Source organism: Chinchilla lanigera, unplaced genomic scaffold, assembly GCF_000276665.1.
Source record: "Chinchilla lanigera isolate Chin_1 unplaced genomic scaffold, ChiLan1.0 scaffold00002, whole genome shotgun sequence".
NCBI lineage: Eukaryota > Metazoa > Chordata > Mammalia > Rodentia > Chinchillidae > Chinchilla > Chinchilla lanigera.
In genome coordinates, this window is record NW_004955403.1 from 30,865,179 (window position 1) to 30,885,244 (window position 20,066).

Here is a 20,066-nt window from a genome sequence, read left to right on the forward strand (position 1 = left end):
AGACAGGCAAAAGAAGAGCAAAAGAGGAAGAGTGACAGCAAGCAGCCTCTTTCTCTCCCTTACATATGCAAACTATCTGCCCCAGAGGCAGGTGTAGCACTCACATCCATAATGCCAGCATAAACTCTAAAAGCTGGCCCCATGACTGCATGTGTCTTTGAGGGGGACAGCCAGATACAAAGCATAACTCCTCCCATAAGACCCAACTCCACTACCATCATCTTGGGCATTAACGTTTCAACATATGGGTTTTGGGGCAATGTAACCAGGTAGACTATAACATTCTGTCCCCAAAATTCATGACTTCTGTTTAGATGGTTGACTAATCGCTCCCAAGAGTCTTAGTGAGTATTATCCTGATTCTCACTGACATTGTCAGTGCTCATTAACCTCTTCCTCAAAAGGTTGCTTGGTTATTCCCTTTTTTTTCCAGTTGTCAGTCTTTTTCATTTTTTTCTAATATATATAGGCTGAGATCAAGCTCAGCCTGGGCACTTAGTGACTTAGAAATACTCTACAATGCAGGCTAGTTCTTTGCTACTTTATAACAGGGATGGCCTTTCCTCCAGTGTCCAATACACCATTCCCCATTTCTGTCTGAAACCTCAGAATGGTCTTTGCTGTTGACATTTTTACTACTATTCTTTCATGAACATTTAAATACTTTCTTAAGAGTGAGAATTTCTCCTCAGAGCTCGCCTTCTATCCTTCTGAGCTCTCTCACATGAATCACCCTGTGTCACACATTTACAGCATTATAGGTATATATGCAACTCAAGAGATTCCCAAGACTTTACCCATTATGTAGCACTAAAGCCATTTCTACCTTTTTGATAACTGTTAAGTCATCACTTCCCTTTGCAATATCAATTTCTGTTAGTCCATTTGAGCTGCTATAATAGGATAAATACCTTTGGTTACTGAAATTAGCCCATTTCTCATTAAACCTATAAGCATGATGCTACAGCCATGTTTTCTTGATGGGGATTGATGCATTAGTCAGCATCAACAAGGAACTCACTAGTCTGAAGCTAAGACACTGAAATGAAAGGAAATTAGTCATAAATATTTGTTTATTAAGAAAAGAAAAATCTTTTTGGTTTTCAGAAAAGATGGACCTATGGGCAAAAAAATCAAGAAAAAAATGCAGGCATTTTCTCTAAATTTTAGCTAGACTTTTACATTGTACAGACACGTTAGTAAATACATGCTTGATAATTTTATCTGTGCAACATGTATTTGAAGAGTGCATAGCCTGTGCCAAGTTCATGAAGTATATTTTTTAATATTTGATTTAGGTTTGGTCTATTTCCAAAGATATTTGAGGTGACTTTCTAAAGTTGATATTTCAACACACAAGAATTTATTAGGATTTCATCAAATTCACACAATCAAATAATTTATTTTTGACTCCATTTCTTTCAGAGAAATGGAGGGATATAGTATGTGATAGTTATTGGGGGTAGTAAGTTAAGAAAATAATGTTGCTCTCAAATTAAATAATATTCTTAAAAGAAGATTTGTTGTTATTTTTACTAAGATTCCTAACGACAAAGGCATAAAAGATTTGTTCTTCTTACCGCACCTTCTTGCCAAGAGATTCACAAATAAACAAGAACAAATTCCTGCCCTTGGGGACATTACATTCTCAGGCAACAAAACAACTGTGAAAAACAACTAAAAGCAATATAAGGGGTGTAACAATGCTTCTCAGATTTTAACATTCAGAGAATCACCATGAGATCTTGTTAAAATAAAGATCCAGACTCAGTAGAGCTGGGGAGGGGAAATTAAATACCTATCATTCTAAGAAGTTCAAAGGTGTGAAAACTGTCACCTGTGCCATATTTTGAGGAGCAAAGAGATCATCAGATCTAAACAAGGCTCTACCATCAACAAGTTCAACTAGTTGAACTTGCATTTCATTTATTCTCCAGGGAAGAATTTCATACAACAAATAAAACTCCAATGTTTCTCACAGCCTAATAGTTTCATCCTCTGTGAATACATATTCCTCTTGTGACTTTTATTTTCTTGTTCAGAGTCTATGTAAGGCAGGCTCGATTGAATTTTAAAATAGCTGAAAAGGCAGATGAGACAGTCATCCTTCTTTCTAAATAAATAATTCCTCGGCTTACCTAATTTTGCCCTGTTTTTTCAGTAATTGCTCATAAAATTTTTGAAGTAATTGATGCGAATTTTCTTTTGAATTTACTAGTTCATACTGCCGTTTCTTTGTTCAGTTTTCTATGATGACGATAAAAATTTAATGTTTTTATCTACCATGTGTATCTGTAATATCTTTTCAAAACAGTATCTCATAAAGTGCTTAAAAACCAATATCCTGCAGTTTTTAACTTGAAGACAAATGTTTTTAATTTAACATTTACTTGAAACTGTTGTTACTATGAACTGTTGTTCACAAAAAATTCTTGGCCAGGAAAGTAAGAATACATCATTCAATCATTACAGTCTACATTACAGTTGGATAAGAATAAGATGTTCTGAGATGTAAAGGAAGAGTAGGGTGATTGTAAAAAACGTGTAGTGCACACTTTTGTGGAAGTAAAGCTGTTCAACTTACAAGATATTTATTGTAGATCAATACTTGTTCTGTCTAAGTATGCATATTATAATTGCAGATCTCCTTTCAATGGTTAAATGTCTGTTAATATCCAGTTTGTTTTTGGTGCTATTGTTGTTATTCATTTTATTGCTTTGGCCAAGGAGATATAGTTGTTGCTATTAATTGGTTTTCTCTGGATGTAATTATGTGATTGCCTTTGCTTTATTAACAATCCTGGCTGGGCACAGTGGCACACACCTGTAATCCCAGCACTCAAGAAGCTCAGAGAGGAAAATCACTGTGAGTTCAAGGCCAACCTGAGCTACACAGTGAACTCAAGTCCAGACTGAAGTATACATAAAGGCCCTATCTCAAAAAAAAAGGAAAGAAAGAAAAGAAAAGTAATAAGCCTGAAGACCATTCCCAGAAAATAATGGGACAAAATCACTGTAACCTCTTCTTTCAAAACAGAGATGCATGGGTCCTAGGACAGAAGCAAAGGACAAGAGTTAGCCATGCCCGGAAAGCATGGCTGAAAATAAGATATTAACTAAAGAGGCCTTCATAATAACAATAAAGCTTTTCATTGTAATCAACCTACAAGCACAAGCATAAAACATAAATATGAAACACAAATACAGAAATCTAAGAAGATAAAGCAACAAAAAGCTGTTAGAGAAAAGCAACAAATCACTTATAAAGGATAACCTATTGAAATTACAAGAATATTCTCAATGCAAACCTTAAAGGCAGCAGAGATTGGAATAAAGTGACTCAAACCACTCACCCCATGAAGTTCCAACCCATACTGATATATCCTGACCAACTGTCTTCCAAAGTTGATGGAGAAATGAGGAATTTCCATGATAAAGATCATCTAAAGAAATTTGTGACCATCAAAGGATCACCACAAAAAATTCTCATAGCTGCACTAAAGAAGGCAATGGATCTAGCAATGACAAAAGGTCTAATACAAGAATACACCAGATAAAGTGAGCAGTTAAGTCAAAGGGAAAGAGGGGGAATCAACAGAAGAAAAATAAAGCAATGACAGGATGGTCAATAACTGTCAGTAATAATTCTCAGTGTGAGTCACCTCAGTTCCTCGGTCAAAAGACACTTACTGACTGAATGGTTCAAGAAACAAAATCTAACATTATGATGCTGTATATAATAAAACACATACAAATCAAAAAGACATCCATAGACTAAAAACCAAAGGTTGGAAAACAAAATTTCATGCAACACAAGCCTCCCCAAAAGCAGGGTTAGCTATCATATTTTCAGAAAAAAATGGGCTTCAAGCCAAAACTGATCTGAAGAGGCAAAGAAGGTCACTAGATATTCAGTAAGGAGACAGTTGAAAACAAAGACATATAAATTACATATATGCATTGAAGAACATTGAACCCCACTCCATAAAGGAAGTACTCCACAGGATCAGATAAACACACACACAAAATGATTTGAATAACTCAATACCCTGCTGTCACAAGTAGTTAGGTAAACTGGACAAAAAGTCCACAAAGTAGTATCAGTTGAACAAAACCTTTGAACAAATGGTCTTAATAGATATCTACAGAAGTGTTCACCCAACAATAGAATACTCATTCCTTTTAGCAGTACAATGAACTTTCTCTGAAATAGACTACATGCTAACTGATAAAACATGTGTAAGTAAAAGTAAATGAATTAAAAGTACACCATTCATATTATCAGATCATTGCACAATGAAATTAGACAACCGTGGCATAAGGAAACACAGAAATTATGCAAATACATGAAAATTTAAAATGCAATTCAAGAAGATATGAAAACCTTGTATAAACTAATAGCAGGCAATTAAATTGAGGCAGTAATTTTAAAAAAACTAACAACTAAGAAAATCCCAGGTCCAGATGTATTTACTGCTGAATTCTACAAGAACTTCAAGGAAGGTCAAACACCAATACTCCTCAAGCTCTTCAATGAAATTAAAGGAGAAATGTTCTCCTAAAGTCATTCCTGGAAAGTAGTGCTGTAGTCAGAGTTTCCAAGGGAATAGATTTAATCCAGAATACAAAATTTATGGGATTATTTAACAATATTCACTCAAAAAGTTAAATGCAGAAGAGTGCAGGTGGTCTATCCACACACTAGAGACCCAGTAATCCAGCTGAAGGCCTGGATCCCCAAAGCAATGTCCTGCATAAATCCATCTGAAGGCATAGTGCCCACAACGATGTTTCATGCATCTATATCAAGGATCTGCATTAAGAAGGTCCAAAGGTCATTGGTGGATGCTAGAAAGTCTGTGACAGTAGGCTGAAAGGTCTGTGCCACGAAGCTGGAATCTTCACTGGAGCCAGGAAGTGACATTTATGGTAAGGACCAGCACTCCCCCAAAAAGAATGGCAGCCATCCTCAGTGACAGAAAGAAAGGACAAGGGTATCCAGCAGGTAGTATGGAGGCCCACCACAGAGAGCATGGAGTGGTGGCCCTATCAGTGTTAGGTGTGTCAGTGTTAGGTGTAACACCAGCAGAGCTGTAAATACACCCTTTGCAAATCTTTTCTGGTCATGCTAGTCCTTGTAAGGTAAAACTTTCAATGAAAGCTCTTCTTCTTTATAAAAATGAAAATAGGCATTCTGAAGGTGTTCTCAAAACTCCCTCATCTGAACCCAATACTTGTATTAACATATGAGAAATTAGCTCCTGGTGAACAGTGTTTAATAAATGAAAACTTCCAGCCAACCAGTGATCTATTTGGACCCATTATCTTACATTTACAGTTGGATTAGATCACCTGTCACCCTAAGACTCCTCAAGACATTGAATAAGACATTGAGGAATTTTTCAGTGATCCCTACCAAAAGACAGACTTTCCAGAGAAATGCAGTACTTATCTACAGTCCATTGAATCTTTAGAAGACACTAGAGTTATCAGTGAAGAATACATTAAATAGTCCAAGGATTACTATGAAGCATTTTTGTATGCTCTAATTATAAAACATCTAGAACTAGTCTAGTTTCTGTTTCTGCAACTAGGTGTTCCTTTGGAGTCAGGGATCACACTCAAACTCTACCAATTCACCCAGGACAGATCATGAATTTCTTAAAAAAGAAGATACCTAAAGATGCCTTCCGTGTTTTGGGGATAACTGTGATTGATCTTTACCCAAGAGACTCCTGGAATTTTGTTTTCAGATAGCCTTTTCTAACAGATGGTGTGGGGACATTCAACTTCATGGGTGTAACGGGGATTTCTACACCTCAAGCTATGAAGGTAAAATAAAGAAGCACTACAAAGATATCTTTCAGAGACTACTCCACTTTTGATAGTTGTTATATTACTGAAATCACTAGTGTTTTATTGCTGTAATCCTGTAAGACTTAACCCATGAGATTAGAAATATACTTGGACTGTGACACTGTCAGTGGCTTGCATGCATAATACAAGACTCCAACCACTTAGACGAAGCTGACCGATGTCCTCTAAACCTTTACCCTGTCTATTTACACAAGTTGTGGTGTGTTAATCTCTTATGTATTGTAGAAAGATATAAAGCAGTAGTGAGGTTGATGGAATGATGATGAATCTGGTCGCACATTGAGAGAAAGTCCAAAACAGTCTAGAGAACAATGTGAATGTACCAAAACCTACGGAAGTCTTTAAGGAATGGAAGGGTGGATAACAAAATGCATTATTGTTCTCAAAAAGCAAGGGCTTTCAAATGAGAGTAATTAAAATAAATGCTTGTGCACTAAAAGGTAAATAAACAAAAACTTTTTGCACAGCAAAAGAAAGAGTTAATAGGGGGAAAAGACACCCTACAGAGTGGGAAAAAAATTTGACACCAATTACTTGGACACAGTATAGTATCTAGCATATATCCAAAACTAAAAATCTTTGGACTCTCATAATAAACGACCCAATCAAAAATACGTACTTGAAATTATGGACACTTCTCAGAAGTAAAAGTACAAATGGCCAATAAATGCATAAAGAAATTTTCAATATTGATGGCCATTAAAAATGCAAATCAAAGCAATACTATAATTCCATCTTGCCATACAAAGAATGGCTATCATCAAGAGATCAAATAATAGTAAATGCTGGTAAAGCTCTGAGGGAGAAATGAGCTGTCCTAAACCACTGGTGGAGATATCAACTAGCACAACAACTATGAAAATCAGTGTGGAGATTCCTCAAAAAGCTGACAATATAAATTCCATTTCACTCAACTATTTCCATGTAAGATATTTTCCTGAAATAGTTAAAAACATCATACTACGGTGATACCTGCATCCCCATGTTTACAGTGGCACAAGTCATAACAGCTAAATCATTATAGCACCGTGTATGTCCACCAACAGACAAATGGATAAAGGAAAATGTGGTATTTACACACAGTGGAGCACTAGTCTGCCATAAAGAATGATAATCTTGGGGCGTTTATAGCAAAATGGATGCACCTTGAAATCATAATGTTCAGTAAAACAAATTAGATACACAAGATTAAATTGCACATGGTTTCTCCTACATAAGAAATACAAAATATAAAGAGCAAAATAAAACATAGATAATAAAATTAGGAAGATTTGATACAAATGAGAGGGAATCAAAAAGTGCAGTGAATGGGGAAGGAGAGGAAGGGAAGGAAGGGGACTGGATGGAAAAGAATTCCTTACAAGGAATGCAATCATTGTGTACTGCAAACATGTACTAATAAAATAAAAATGAATAGAATATCAAAAGTCTTTTCATTTAATATGTTACAAGTGGTCTTTCTCTTTTCCTTTTTCTGTTAAAGGTTGTACATAGAAAGTACTTTTATCATTCCAAGAGCAGTACTTTCATTGGTAATAGAAAATGAGTGGCCCTCCAGAAAAATTAAAGTACTTATCTTTTTCATGATATATGTAGAAATTAGCACTTTTTAAGCTAAAAAATATCTAAGTACCTAAGAAAGTCTAAGTAAATGGCATTAGAAGCTTGTTCACAGGAAAGACAAAGTGAATATTGGTAAAAACACCAGACTTACGGGATTTCCCTCTCTCCCAGGCCTTGTCTTTGAAAATGTACGGCTAAAAATATAAATATCATCATTCATAGTTGACTTGCTGTTAAAGTGAAATGGTTTGTTTCCAAAGTGTAAATGTGCTCAAGAATATAATTGTCAATAAATACAGAAAAAGTGAAACACTCACTCAGGAATAACAATTTCAATTTCTCCCTCAAGGAAATCTTTGAGAAAATCTCATTTTGATAAGTTACTCAGTGCACAAAGAATAATAGCAAGAAGAATTATAAGAGAATTTAGAAATTTACTTCCTTTACTGTGATATCTTGACAGACATGTCATCACACTGCTAATGCGGGACTAACAAGGATGATAGAAACAGCTCTGAGTATTTGAACAGACATAATTGAATGTGTTTTGGCAAGAACAACTAACCAGGAAACAATGTTATTAACAGAAAAAAGTAATTACTTTCCCTAAGCTAGAGAAATACAAATGGAGAATGCAAATTTGTATAGCTTGCTGAGTCAGCTAGCCAAAACTGGAATCAGAGTGAGTCTCCTCAGTGGAAATAGCAGCCATAGAAAATCAATCAGTGCTAAAGTAAAATCCCAGAAGAAAAGGGAACAGAATAAGTATACTGACTTCTCTCTTCCTATCTTCCACTGGTAAGTCCACATTTGAATTTGTTTGCATTACATTTTTTTCTTTAGTTTTTGGAATTCTCACTCTACTTAGTCTGCATTCTTTTGGTTTTCATGGATTTTAACACATATACTTATCAAAATATAAAATAGTTAATAACTTTACCCTTTTCCAAACAGCAACATTATGTTTATTTTATTCTGGCTTGAATACAGTTCTATATACTTTAAGATGTTTCAGCCTCATACATCATGGCCGCTATTTTTTTAATTGGTGGGAATTATAATTACAACACACACTGTTATATTCCAGGTAGTCTTCCAAGTACTTTCCTGCACTTCTTTATATCATCCTTATGATGATCGCATAAGAAGGACAGCATGAATATCACTATGTTTCAAACCTGGAAACAGGCAAACCGAGATAAATTTCTTTGCTTATAGTTTTATTGATTAAATGACAGCATGAAGTTTTCTATGCCAGTTACTAATTTCAGATCCTTAGCTCATAGTTATTGTCTATACCTCCTGCTCACGAATGCTTCTTTGTGGTTTTACCCATACATTTGCAAATTCCTTAGCTTTCTAATAGTTAATATCTAAGTACCTCTCTCTAAAATCATTTTCATATAGAATTAATTAATGTGTATTTCCTGGTAGAAGTTTTAGTTTTGGTTATTTAAAATTTTTTTCCTTCATTCTTAAAAAGAGTTTTTGTGGCTGTATATTCTAAACCATTTTCATTTAGCACATTACTGATATTCCACTATTTCTAAGATTTCACTGTTTCAGTGAAGAAGTTGGTTGTCAATCCAATTTTTATTCTTTTATTAATAATCAGAATTTTCTTTGTTTTAAATATTGAGCTCTCTACTTGTATTTTCATTAGCATATGTTTCAGTGTGGATTTCTTTAATTTATTTGCGTTTATAGTTATTTATTCTTTTAAAGTGCACGTATTCTTAGTTAAAAATCATTGTGGTACTTGAATCTGGCTTTGGCATTTTTTACATTTTGAGAAGTTTTCAGTGATAGATAATACCTCCTCCCTATTTGCTCTCTTTTTCCTCAACTGGAATTGTAACTCTTAACTTTGTGAAGGATTTGAGTGTTTTCTATTTACTGCTTTGAATCCTGAATATTGTCTTCAGTTTTTAATCTTTCATAAAATAAAGGTTTAATAAAGTTCCATACTTTAAGTTTTTTAATTCCAGGAATTCTTTTATTCTTCTCTCCATATTCGTGTTCTTTATGATTATTGTTAGGTTTCTTATACTTTTTAGAAATAATAATGAGAGTTATAATTTATTAAAACAAAAGCATTATACTCAGTAATGGCTGTAGAACAAAAGGAAGGAAAACAGGGCCCGCAGTTCTGTTCCCAGTCCTATCACGTATTATCTGTATTTCTTTTTTAATCACCTTATCCTTCCCTCCTACTCCCCTCCCTCCATTTTTGTCCCTTTTCCTTTTGCAAAAGCTCTAGCTCCCTGTTACTGATCTCAATTTTGCTCTTTATTAATATTTTGGGTTTCTCATACAAGAGAAACCCACACAATATTCAAGCTTATGATTTATTTAACTTAATATCATGGTCACATAGTACATTCATTTTCCTAGAAATGATTCATTTATCCTTTTTTGTGGCAAAGTAGTATTCCACTGGGTATAAATATCACATTTTCCCTACTATTTCATATGTTGATGTACACATAGACTGCTTCCAAAATTTAGCTGTTATGAGATTTCTTTGCAGAACATTTGTATTGTAGCATTTGTATCAGTAAACCCAAAACCTATGGCTTCAAGACAAGAGGATATATTATCAGAACTATGACTAACTGGGCAATGGTTAGTTCTGTGGATACTTTATCTTTTCCTTATATCTGTGGATTTCTCTCCTCTTTCCATGTGTACATTTGAAGAGATTGCTGGAATTTGATCATAAAATCTCCCCACCTTCTCTTCCCTACTGTCACTGTAAAATTGTGATGCACTATAATATTATTTTCTTAATCTCTTCAATAGTTTGAGCAGTCTTTCATTCTTACATCTGATAATCTGAGCAATGTAGTTGAGGATAGCGGTATGCAATATAACAACCACTGTTGATTTGTATTAATTTGTCTTGAGACCCTGTATCACTTTGAATATTTTTGCTTTGATTTGTTTATGTGTGTGATACTGGTATGCTGCTACTCTTCTATTTTTTTGTTTGTTTTTCTCTCATGTACTACTCTCTTTAAAATAAAATAAAATAAAAAATACTAAATATTACAAAAGGCCCATCACCATTTGCTCTCAAATGAGAATGAACTTCACAGATTGCTAGGGTTTGGAATTGTGCTTTACACTTGTTGCATGAAAAACTACTAAAATTTGAGCAACTTAACTGGAGTTTTTGTGGTATAATTTTGTCATTCATCTAGTTAATATAAAAATATAGAATTGTTATGAGACTAAGTCTGTTAATATAATTGCATGTAACTTACAATTTTACCCAGCATATAGCTTATAATTAGGTCATACATTATTGTTAATTATTATCATTATCATCATCATTATCATCATTTGAGGTACTGCAGTGTATTGGCTCAGGACCTAAACTATGTGTTCTAATTCTCACAGTTACTTCATCTAATGGTGAGCATGTGACCTAAGCTGATGAGTCCCAAATCTGTCTTTGCCCCAGTCTAGCTTGAGTGAATCCCTTCATGATAGGGGAACTTGTGTGTGTGAGTCTAACAGCTAGTGGAAGCCATGTTTCCTGTCATTTGTTGGAAGCTGCTGTAGGAAAGAACAAGTGCAATGACAGATGACTTTTTCCTTTTTTTCCCCCATAGTTCTGGTCTATAGTTGTATATTTGCCTTTTCATTAATTATATAAATGAAGGTCTTATCCTTTAAGGAATTCCTCTATTTAATGTTTTATATATATATATATATATATATATATATATATATATATATATCAGATGCAACCACTTTTTACTGTATCAAAATCCATTCTGACACAGAAGTAACAGAATTTATCTTTCAACTTTTATTTATCAATTATATCATTCTTTTGAATACAGAGTTAGCAGCAGACATTTTCTGACAATGTGCTATCATAGCACTTCTTAACTACTTCACAGCCCTATGGGTTATCTAAATCTTAAGATACTTTAACCATTAATGAATTTCAGAGATAAAAGTCTGAAACAGAGTTACTGGTACCTTGCATAATTAAGATTCCCTTCTATAAGAAGCTTAGTCTATTTTAACATAAAGTTAGGTAGTGGCTACCATGAGACTTTGAGTTAAAAAAAAACAAGAAGCTATAATTAATAACTATTACATTACCCTAACATAAAATCATTACAAATAGAAATATATTCTTAAATATATATTATTAAAATATATGAATATAATTCATAAAATATCAATATGCTAGTTTATAAATCACAGGTGATAATGAACTCCCTGAGAAAAATAATAAGTAGCAGCACATCTGGCCATTCAGAAAATGTGTTAAATAAATCTATTTCCCATAGGTGTCCAGACATCTGTTCCTAAGCTGTTGTCCCCTCACATTTTCATTGAATTATTGTGCTGGTAATATCAGATCTCAGTAACTGTATTTTCCCAGAATTTAACAGGTGTTCAATATACTGAGCCCAAAATTGACCCTCTTTCCCTTTCAGCTTATACTCGTTTTAGTTGAAGTAGTGGCATTTCATGTGCAAGGGGGAAGGCCACTATCAAACCGACAACAGCTCAGAATATTTCTGGAATTGTTCCATCTTCTCCTTGATATAACAATGTGAGTCAAAATTTTTCAAATTGAAATGAAATAGGCAATTTAAACGACTGAAAGATTATAAAAATACTGTTAATTTTATCATGTTTTGCCATAGAGCTCTACATAAACTAAATTATTGACTTTCTTCAAGTTACATTTGATATAAAAATTTTAAATGAGTCAAAGATGAACTTCAATGTGGGAGTTTATATATACCACATATGAACTCTGCAGTGTGAGAACCAAAAATTTTGTTCAAACAGAAAGATATGGAGAGCGAGTAATTTATACGATGTAAATGGTTTGGAAAGTGACAGCAGGCAAAGTTGAGGCTCTGGAGTCAGACCAACCTAAATCCCAATACTGACCCCTCACAGCAGAATGACTTAGTGATCATTTAATACTACAAGCCTCATTCTTTACAACTCAGTGATATATAATGTCCTCTTCATGTTGTTGTTTAATTAAAGGAAATAATATTTTTAATGTTGCAAAAAATATTTGATTACCTGAGTAAAATTACAGTTCTTTGCTCTCAGTGTTAAATGTTAAAGAAATTGGACCTCCTTTTCCTCAACTTTCCAAGAAAGTACATTTAACACTCCAGTTTTTTCCATCCCTAATACAAATAAACAAGTACCACTGCTGCTGTCTTAATCAAGAAGCAGCATTTGCTCTTGTGAGGCATAGATCTACATTTAATGACAGTACCATTTCTTTTTTTTTTCTTTTTTTTTTTGGTTTTTCTCCGGTACCGGGAACCGAACTCACGACCTTGCGCTTGCCAGGCAGGAGCTTTTGCCGCTGAGCTAAATCCCCAGCGCGACAGTACCATTTCTTAACATACACACACCAGCACCTACACTTTCTCCACCAAAGATTGTTCATGACACTGTGCTTAGCAGCATTATGAAATATTAGATTATATCCTCTTCGATCTCCTTTTCAGAGTACTGTAGTTTTTAATTTCTATTATAATATAATACACGTACAGGGAAAACTGTTATCTCTTAAGTTTCATTTGTTAAATGCTTACCAAAAGGCCTAGAATGTGGTAAATTCTCAATGAGCCTCAATAAAATCCAGAGGAAATAAAAATATACTGATAATTAATTAAAAAAAGAAGAAAAAAAAGGATGACTGAAGCATCAGAGATGCAACTGGACAGAAATGCATATGCAGGGCTACTTTTGAGTATGACTTAGTGATACAAAAACATAAAGAAAAATTGTGATGGGAAATTGTGCAGAGCATGTTGGTGATTATTCTACTTTAAGGAAATTAAAATATTATCAAAGACTTAGTCATTCTGCTTATAATGCATATATACATTATTTCTTTAAGAATAATCCTAATCTTCACAGAAAACTACTTTTTCTTTTCTCCTTAAAAATAATTATGGATTTGTAGTGTAATTTCACATCAGGAATGGTGATGCCCTCTGACTTGCCTTTTTTGCCCAAAATTACTTTTGCTATTCTAGGTCTCTTCTGGTTCCGAAATTTAAGAAGGTTTTCTCTAGTTCTATGAGGTATGCTTAATGGTATTTTGATTGGGATTGCATTGAATCTGTTTAACAGTTTTGAAAGTATGGTCATTTTCACTGTGTTGGTCCTTCCTATCAGTGAGCAAGGGATATCTTTTCATTTTCTGATATCTTCTTTGATCTACTTTTCAGAGTACTGTAGTTTTTAATGCATAGATATTTTACTTCTTTTGTTAGATTGATTCCTAAGTATTTCATTTATTTGTATGCTATTATAAAGTGTGTAGTTTCCCCCAATTTCTCTCTCTGTGAGTTTATGGCTTATGTTCAGGAATGCTATTGACTTTTGAATGTTGACATTGTATCCAGCTACATTATTGAATTGAGTTATTAAACTGACAAGTCTTTTGGTGGAGTTTTTGGGCTCTTCTATGTAGCATATTATGTCATCTGCAAATAATGATAATTTAACTTCTTCCTTTCCTATCCTTATTCATTTTACTTCTTTCTCATGTCTAATTGTTCTGGCTAATGTTTACAGAACTGTATTGAATAGGAGTGGTGATAGTGGACATCCTTGTCTTGTTCCTCATTTGATAGTGAAAGCCTTCAGTTTTTGTTTATTTCATATGATGTCAGTTGTTGGTTTGTAATATGTTTTTTTTTTCAGATTAAGATAATAGCTAGCTATTTCAATTTTCTATCATGAATGGGTATTGGACTTTGTCAAATGCTTTTTCTGCATCTATTGAGATGATCATGTGATTTTTGTCTTTGGTTCTGTTAATATGGCATATTACAGTTATTGACCTATGTATGTTGAACCATCCCTGCATAACTGGGATAAAGCTTACTTGGTCATGGTATATTATCTTCTTGATGATTTGCTACATTCTGCTTGCCAGAATCTTATTGAGGATTTTTGTATCTATGTTCATTAGGGAGATTGCTGAAAGAGTAAATAAGATCTAATGTTTACAACACATATTGGGAATAGAGAAGAAACTGTCCAAAAGAAAGGAAAACTTTGATGGGAGAATTGAAGGAAGGGATAAAGGAGAAATACATATATATATATATATAAGATAGTGAAGAGAGTTATACAGCTAGCATCTCTTAGTTTATTGAAGAGAAATGTTTGTGCTGGTATTGTATGGACAATATTTCATGCCTATATCTTGTACTCTGAACAACTATTATGAATATAACAATATGCAATGTATTAATTATTGTTACTCTCCTACTAGCCCGTTTTGAAACTCTGTTTTATTGTTAGTTTAATTTTTCCCTTTAAGATAAAAATTAATAATTATGAAACACAGACAGTGCTCACAGGAATTGCATTTCCTGATGTTGCTTCATGACGGATATTTTTCGTCTACCAATCCTTTGGGCTAAGCATACTGAGTGAGCTGTGATGCTCTTGTGATTGATTTTAAAAATTCTGTTCAATTTAAACAATGCTTACCCAGTTGTTGGGGGGTTCCTTCTATGACATGAGTATAGCTACAAAAGCTACTTAACCCATTATGACACCATAAATAGGAGTAAGCATTGCAAATTTTATTCACGAAGTGCTTAAGTTTCCATAATATGTTGAAACTATAAACTTATGTAAGGTGTTATAGAGCTAATAGATTTTTAGCCTTTTAAAGTGACATTATAAATTAAAACAAAAATATAGCTCTCAGGCTCACCTTCTTTTGTATGCTCTACTTTGCAGAATGGAAGCCACTGCAATAATGAACTGTAAAGCTAATTAAAATTAGAGCAGAAAGAGCAAGTTACAGATATCAGCATGTTTTATTAAGCCTTCATACACCAAAGTGAGATAGGGTTTTTAAATGTTTGTAGCCGTGTTTGCCAAAAGCTAATTAACAGGATTAAGCTGCATAGTTTCTTTTCTCCCACTGGGCAAACTAAAACATTTAGAAAGATATCCCATATCTAATCTTAAATTAGTCTTGTGCTACTATGTTTATGTCTGAATTTTAAATGGGTTTAAAATATATCAGCGAAGTGAGAGCTATGGCATTCTGCTAAATGACTATTGATAACAAAATAAATGAAGAAGGCAAATATATACTTTCAGAGTAATAGAATTAAACAGAATATTTCTTAAAGCTGATGCTTTAAGAATAGTTTCTAAAAATTTATTATGTGAAATGTGACCAGATTTAATTACTTAACTGAATTCTTTATCTTCATAAATGTATTTACTAAATGATCCTGTGAAATGCTGTTTATCATGCTAATGCTATAGCTTCAAAAATAATAAAAATATAATATTGTATAATGCATTGGAAGTTATTATTCTCTCTTTATGTTGCAATTTTCCTAATATGTAACTCCACATGTCAGTGATAGGTGTAAGAAGCAAAGTCAAAGAAGTGAAAGGAAATACTTAACATTGAAATTTCCACTGTTTTAGAAATTTAGAACATTATCACCATCCTATATTATAACAAAATGTAATCAAATTTCATATTTATACCAGTATAACTGTTAATTGGAAACATTCCTAGGCACTCTTGCAAGTTTTTTAAGAAATTATTCTGTTATTTGAAATGAATAAGTCCTTTTCACTTTGAAAAAGACCTGTGCTATTGTGAGCATATTAAATGCATAAATTTACTAAAGTACCTTAAATTATAGACTAACCTTATTCACTAATAAGCAAAATTAACTTGCTAGAGATTATTTGTGTTTTATGCTTTTAAAATCTATTTTGTCTTTGTTGGATCCCTTCTATGTATCTCTTTACAATTCAATATAAGAAATAGTAAGTAATTATTTACTTCAAGGTTTCTTAACCTTGGTGCTTCTGGCATTTGGCTGTATAATCCTTTATTATGGGGGATGCACTGTGCATTATAAAGTATATAGCAGCATCTTTGAATGCTATTAGATACCAGGAACACCATCCTTGAACAATCAAAATATCTCTAGATGTTTCCAAAATTCTTCTACAGGGAAAAGAGTTTAAACACCCTCACTCTTTGTTGACAGTCAATAATGTATATGATTGATGATATAAAATGATAGGAAATCCTAATGCATCTAAATCATAAATAATTTAAATCTGCCACCATTTATGTAAAATTGAATAATGTAAAGCAAAGAAGTAGAAAGTACCAAATAGTAGGAATGGAATTTTTCATTAAATGTCAATGTTTTCATTTTGAAATTCATATATCTTGAAAAATACTGGCAGCAAGATGGTTTAAATGAAAACTGACATAATCTTTACAGTTTGAGATATAAAGTAAGATAAACTTGTATGTGTAAGTTGTATAATTTGGTCTTTTCTACATATTTACACACTTATAAAATCATTACCACCACTAGGATACTGAATCTGTGAGGTTTTCCTATTTCTCTTTGTATTCCAGCCTTCTCTCAATCCTCAATCACACTAGTACTGATTTGTTTTTAGAAGATATAATTTCAATTTTCTGTTGAGTCTTCTGATTCATGAATATGACATTTTCATTCATTCTTCTATTTATCTCAGCAATAGTTGATATTTTCAATGTAAGAGCTTAGATCTTGTGACCATTAATCTTCACATGTCAGCTTGATTGCATTAAGAAACATCTAACAGATTTTTAAAGTACACATCTCGCTGTGTCTGTGGATGTTTCCAGATAGGACTGGCATGAAGACCGGCAAAGTGAGGGGAGATGCACTCTGATGGTGAATGGCACCATCCAATAGGCTTGCTGCCTGGAAAGATTAAGAAGGAGACACAAAGGAGGTTGGTCTACATTTTTTCGAAGTTCCATTCTGCTTCAGTGAGTGCATATTTTCTCCTGCTGCCAGCTTTGGACACTGGGCTCTAGTTTCTCCAACCTTTCAAAGCAAACTAAGACACAGACTCTCCAGGGTATTCCAGGGCTTTGATCTCAGACAGACTCTGCATCCTGTTTTGTCTCTTCTAACGATTCTAGTTTCTTGAGCTGAGTAGTATTGGATACTCTGGGTCTTTCACATGCAGACACTCTTTGTAAATGTTCCAGACAATAATCCTATAAGCCTACCTAATAAATCCCCTAAAATAATAATACATCTACTTTCAATGGATTCTGTAGAGAACCTTAACCAATACAGATTCTTTGTATCATATTTGTTTCTGAAAACTTTATGGATGTTTGGCAGCAGGGTATACATATTTTCATATATTAACTAACCACCTAAAAACTCACCTATTTGTTTTACTAATTGTTTAATAGATTGAGTTGATTTTCTAGTTAAAGAAACCCATAATCTGAAGTAAAAAGGATAATTTTACTTCTTTCTTTATGATCTTAGTATTTTATTCCCTTTATCTTGACTTATTTTGTCAAAGAGGAGTTAAATAAGAAAAAAACATGTAGGTGTGCTACTTTATCATCAAAAACACTGCCAACTGAAGGAACATGCTGCAACAACTTTAAAAGTCTGAAGAAGAAAGTCAATCTCAAATGCTTTATCCACAAAACAATCTTTCAAAACTGGAGGTAAAACACTTTTTCAGATATTCAAAATTTAAAGAACTCATCACCAGCAATTTTGAACTAGATGAAATATTAAAAGAAGTCTTTTAAGTAGAAGAAATGATTCCAGATGAAATTATGGATTTACACAAATGAATAAAGAACACTAGACATTATAATAGCATGGGTAATTATGAAACTTTCTAAAGTTAATATTGGACATGAGAAAAATTTTGAGTTCTGCTTGTTGAGAGGAGGATGCATGCCCATTTTTAATTCTTTAACACCTCAATAGAAGCACTTTTTCAATTTTTCCGAAATATCATCTCATAAGACCCAGTATATAGGAAAATACTTGTAAATTGAGGTCCTCGCTAAGACACTGGCTTTATTGCAAGAAGCAGAATAGGCAATAAACTTCTCCCTAAAGGACACATGTTAATTTTTTAACAGGAAGAGAAGATGGTGTTAGGGTCAAGCAAACTGTAATATGTGTGCACCATTTAATTTGACAAGTAGGGATCATAGGGTATGGATCACCATACTAGTCACTGAGTCTAAATTATCCTTCCACAAAATGGAAATTTTAGGAGGCAGAGAGAGACAGACAGATAGACAGAGGAGGCATCCAATCCAATTCTGATAGAGTGGAGGAGCAAATTAATACCTTCGTTACAAAAAGGAATGTGCATGATAACTATATTAAGAAGGCAATGCAACATTTTCAATCTGAAATGTCTGCCAATAAAGGCTTTGTTCCAGCAGGGTACTATTGGAAGCTGGTGGAACCTTCAGGAGATGAGGCTGAGCTGATGGCTTTTGGGAGGATGCGCTTGGGGACAGTGGTCCCCAGCCTCTTCCTGTCCCTCTCTGTCACTTCCCAGCCCTGAGGTGAGCAGTTTCATACCTACTCACTCCTGCCTTTATGTGCTTCTCACCTTACATCCAAGAGTAAACAGAGCTAATTGTCATGCACTGAAACCTCCAAAACTGTAAGTCAAAATGCACAGTTTCTCCTTGTAAGTTTAATATCTCAATATTTGTTATTGTGGCAGAGAACTGTGTAAATATAAGTGACAAGTTCTAAATGCCAAGACGCCCTGGTTTAGAACAACCTGTCTGCCAAAGAGTTCAATCAGCAAAATCATTAGTCATCATGTGCAGTGCGAAGGGACAATTAGAACTGTGGCTCTGCAAAGGCAGAAAGTGGGCTTCAGTCAGTTCCTCTTGGGTCCACTTCCTCCATGGTTGCGGGCCTTTGAGCTCAACTATGCCACCCATAAATAATTTTTCTCAAGGCCTGACCTCTCTGCCAAGCATGACTTCCGGTCTGAAGATACAAGGCTCGCGTCTCAAAGACGAAGATCACCTGTGGTCTCCGGGAGACCCTCAGTGTTCTGTACAAAATGGAAACCCTCATTTTTATTCAGCCCTCAAGCTAAATGTGGCTAGAAGCTTATATGTAAGTGCAAAAGGAGGATGCGTGCTGAAAAGGGAAAAAAAAGCCCTGAATGAGCTCAACAGAGGTAAAAGTATTCTGAGCAGTACTCGGGAATGTTTCCATGGAAGGTGTTTGGGAGATGCAACCATGGAGCTACATAACCATTGCCTAGAGAAAATATGTGGTGAATGATGGAAAAGATGACCTGAAAATGGTGACTCAGATGAAGAGAAACAAACAAAAGGTGACACTCTTTTAGCCCAGTATGGCCATCACTCAGTGTAGATGAATCAGAGGAAGAAAAAAAAATCTAAAAGCAAAGGGAAAGGAAGATGGAAAAGCAAAGGAAAAGCAAAGAAGGCAGGTGGAAAGGTGTTTGGCTTGGTAGACCAGTAAAGACGTCAAATAGGATATGGAACAGATGTTGTATGAGATTGTATACACTGATTTCAGCGTCCACTGCATGAAAACTATTTGTTTTCGTATTTTTAACTTGGTGTTTTTTCTTCTATTATAACCTGGCATAACTCTCAAATTTGCTTTGGGAACATGAACAAAATATGTTCTTTGATGAATGGAAGCTATACTGAAGTTCCACTTGGATGCTGCCCGATACCCAGGTACTATCACACAACAAAGTCCCGTGAAGTATTAAAGTGGTAACTG

General features: G+C 34.1%; 1 pseudogene; it reads left to right on the forward strand.

The window, feature by feature from the left end:
* The first annotated feature begins 5,179 nt into the window (after positions 1-5,179).
* Positions 5,180-6,294, forward strand: LOC102009451 (annotated as a pseudogene).
* Positions 6,295-20,066: the final 13,772 nt, after the last annotated feature.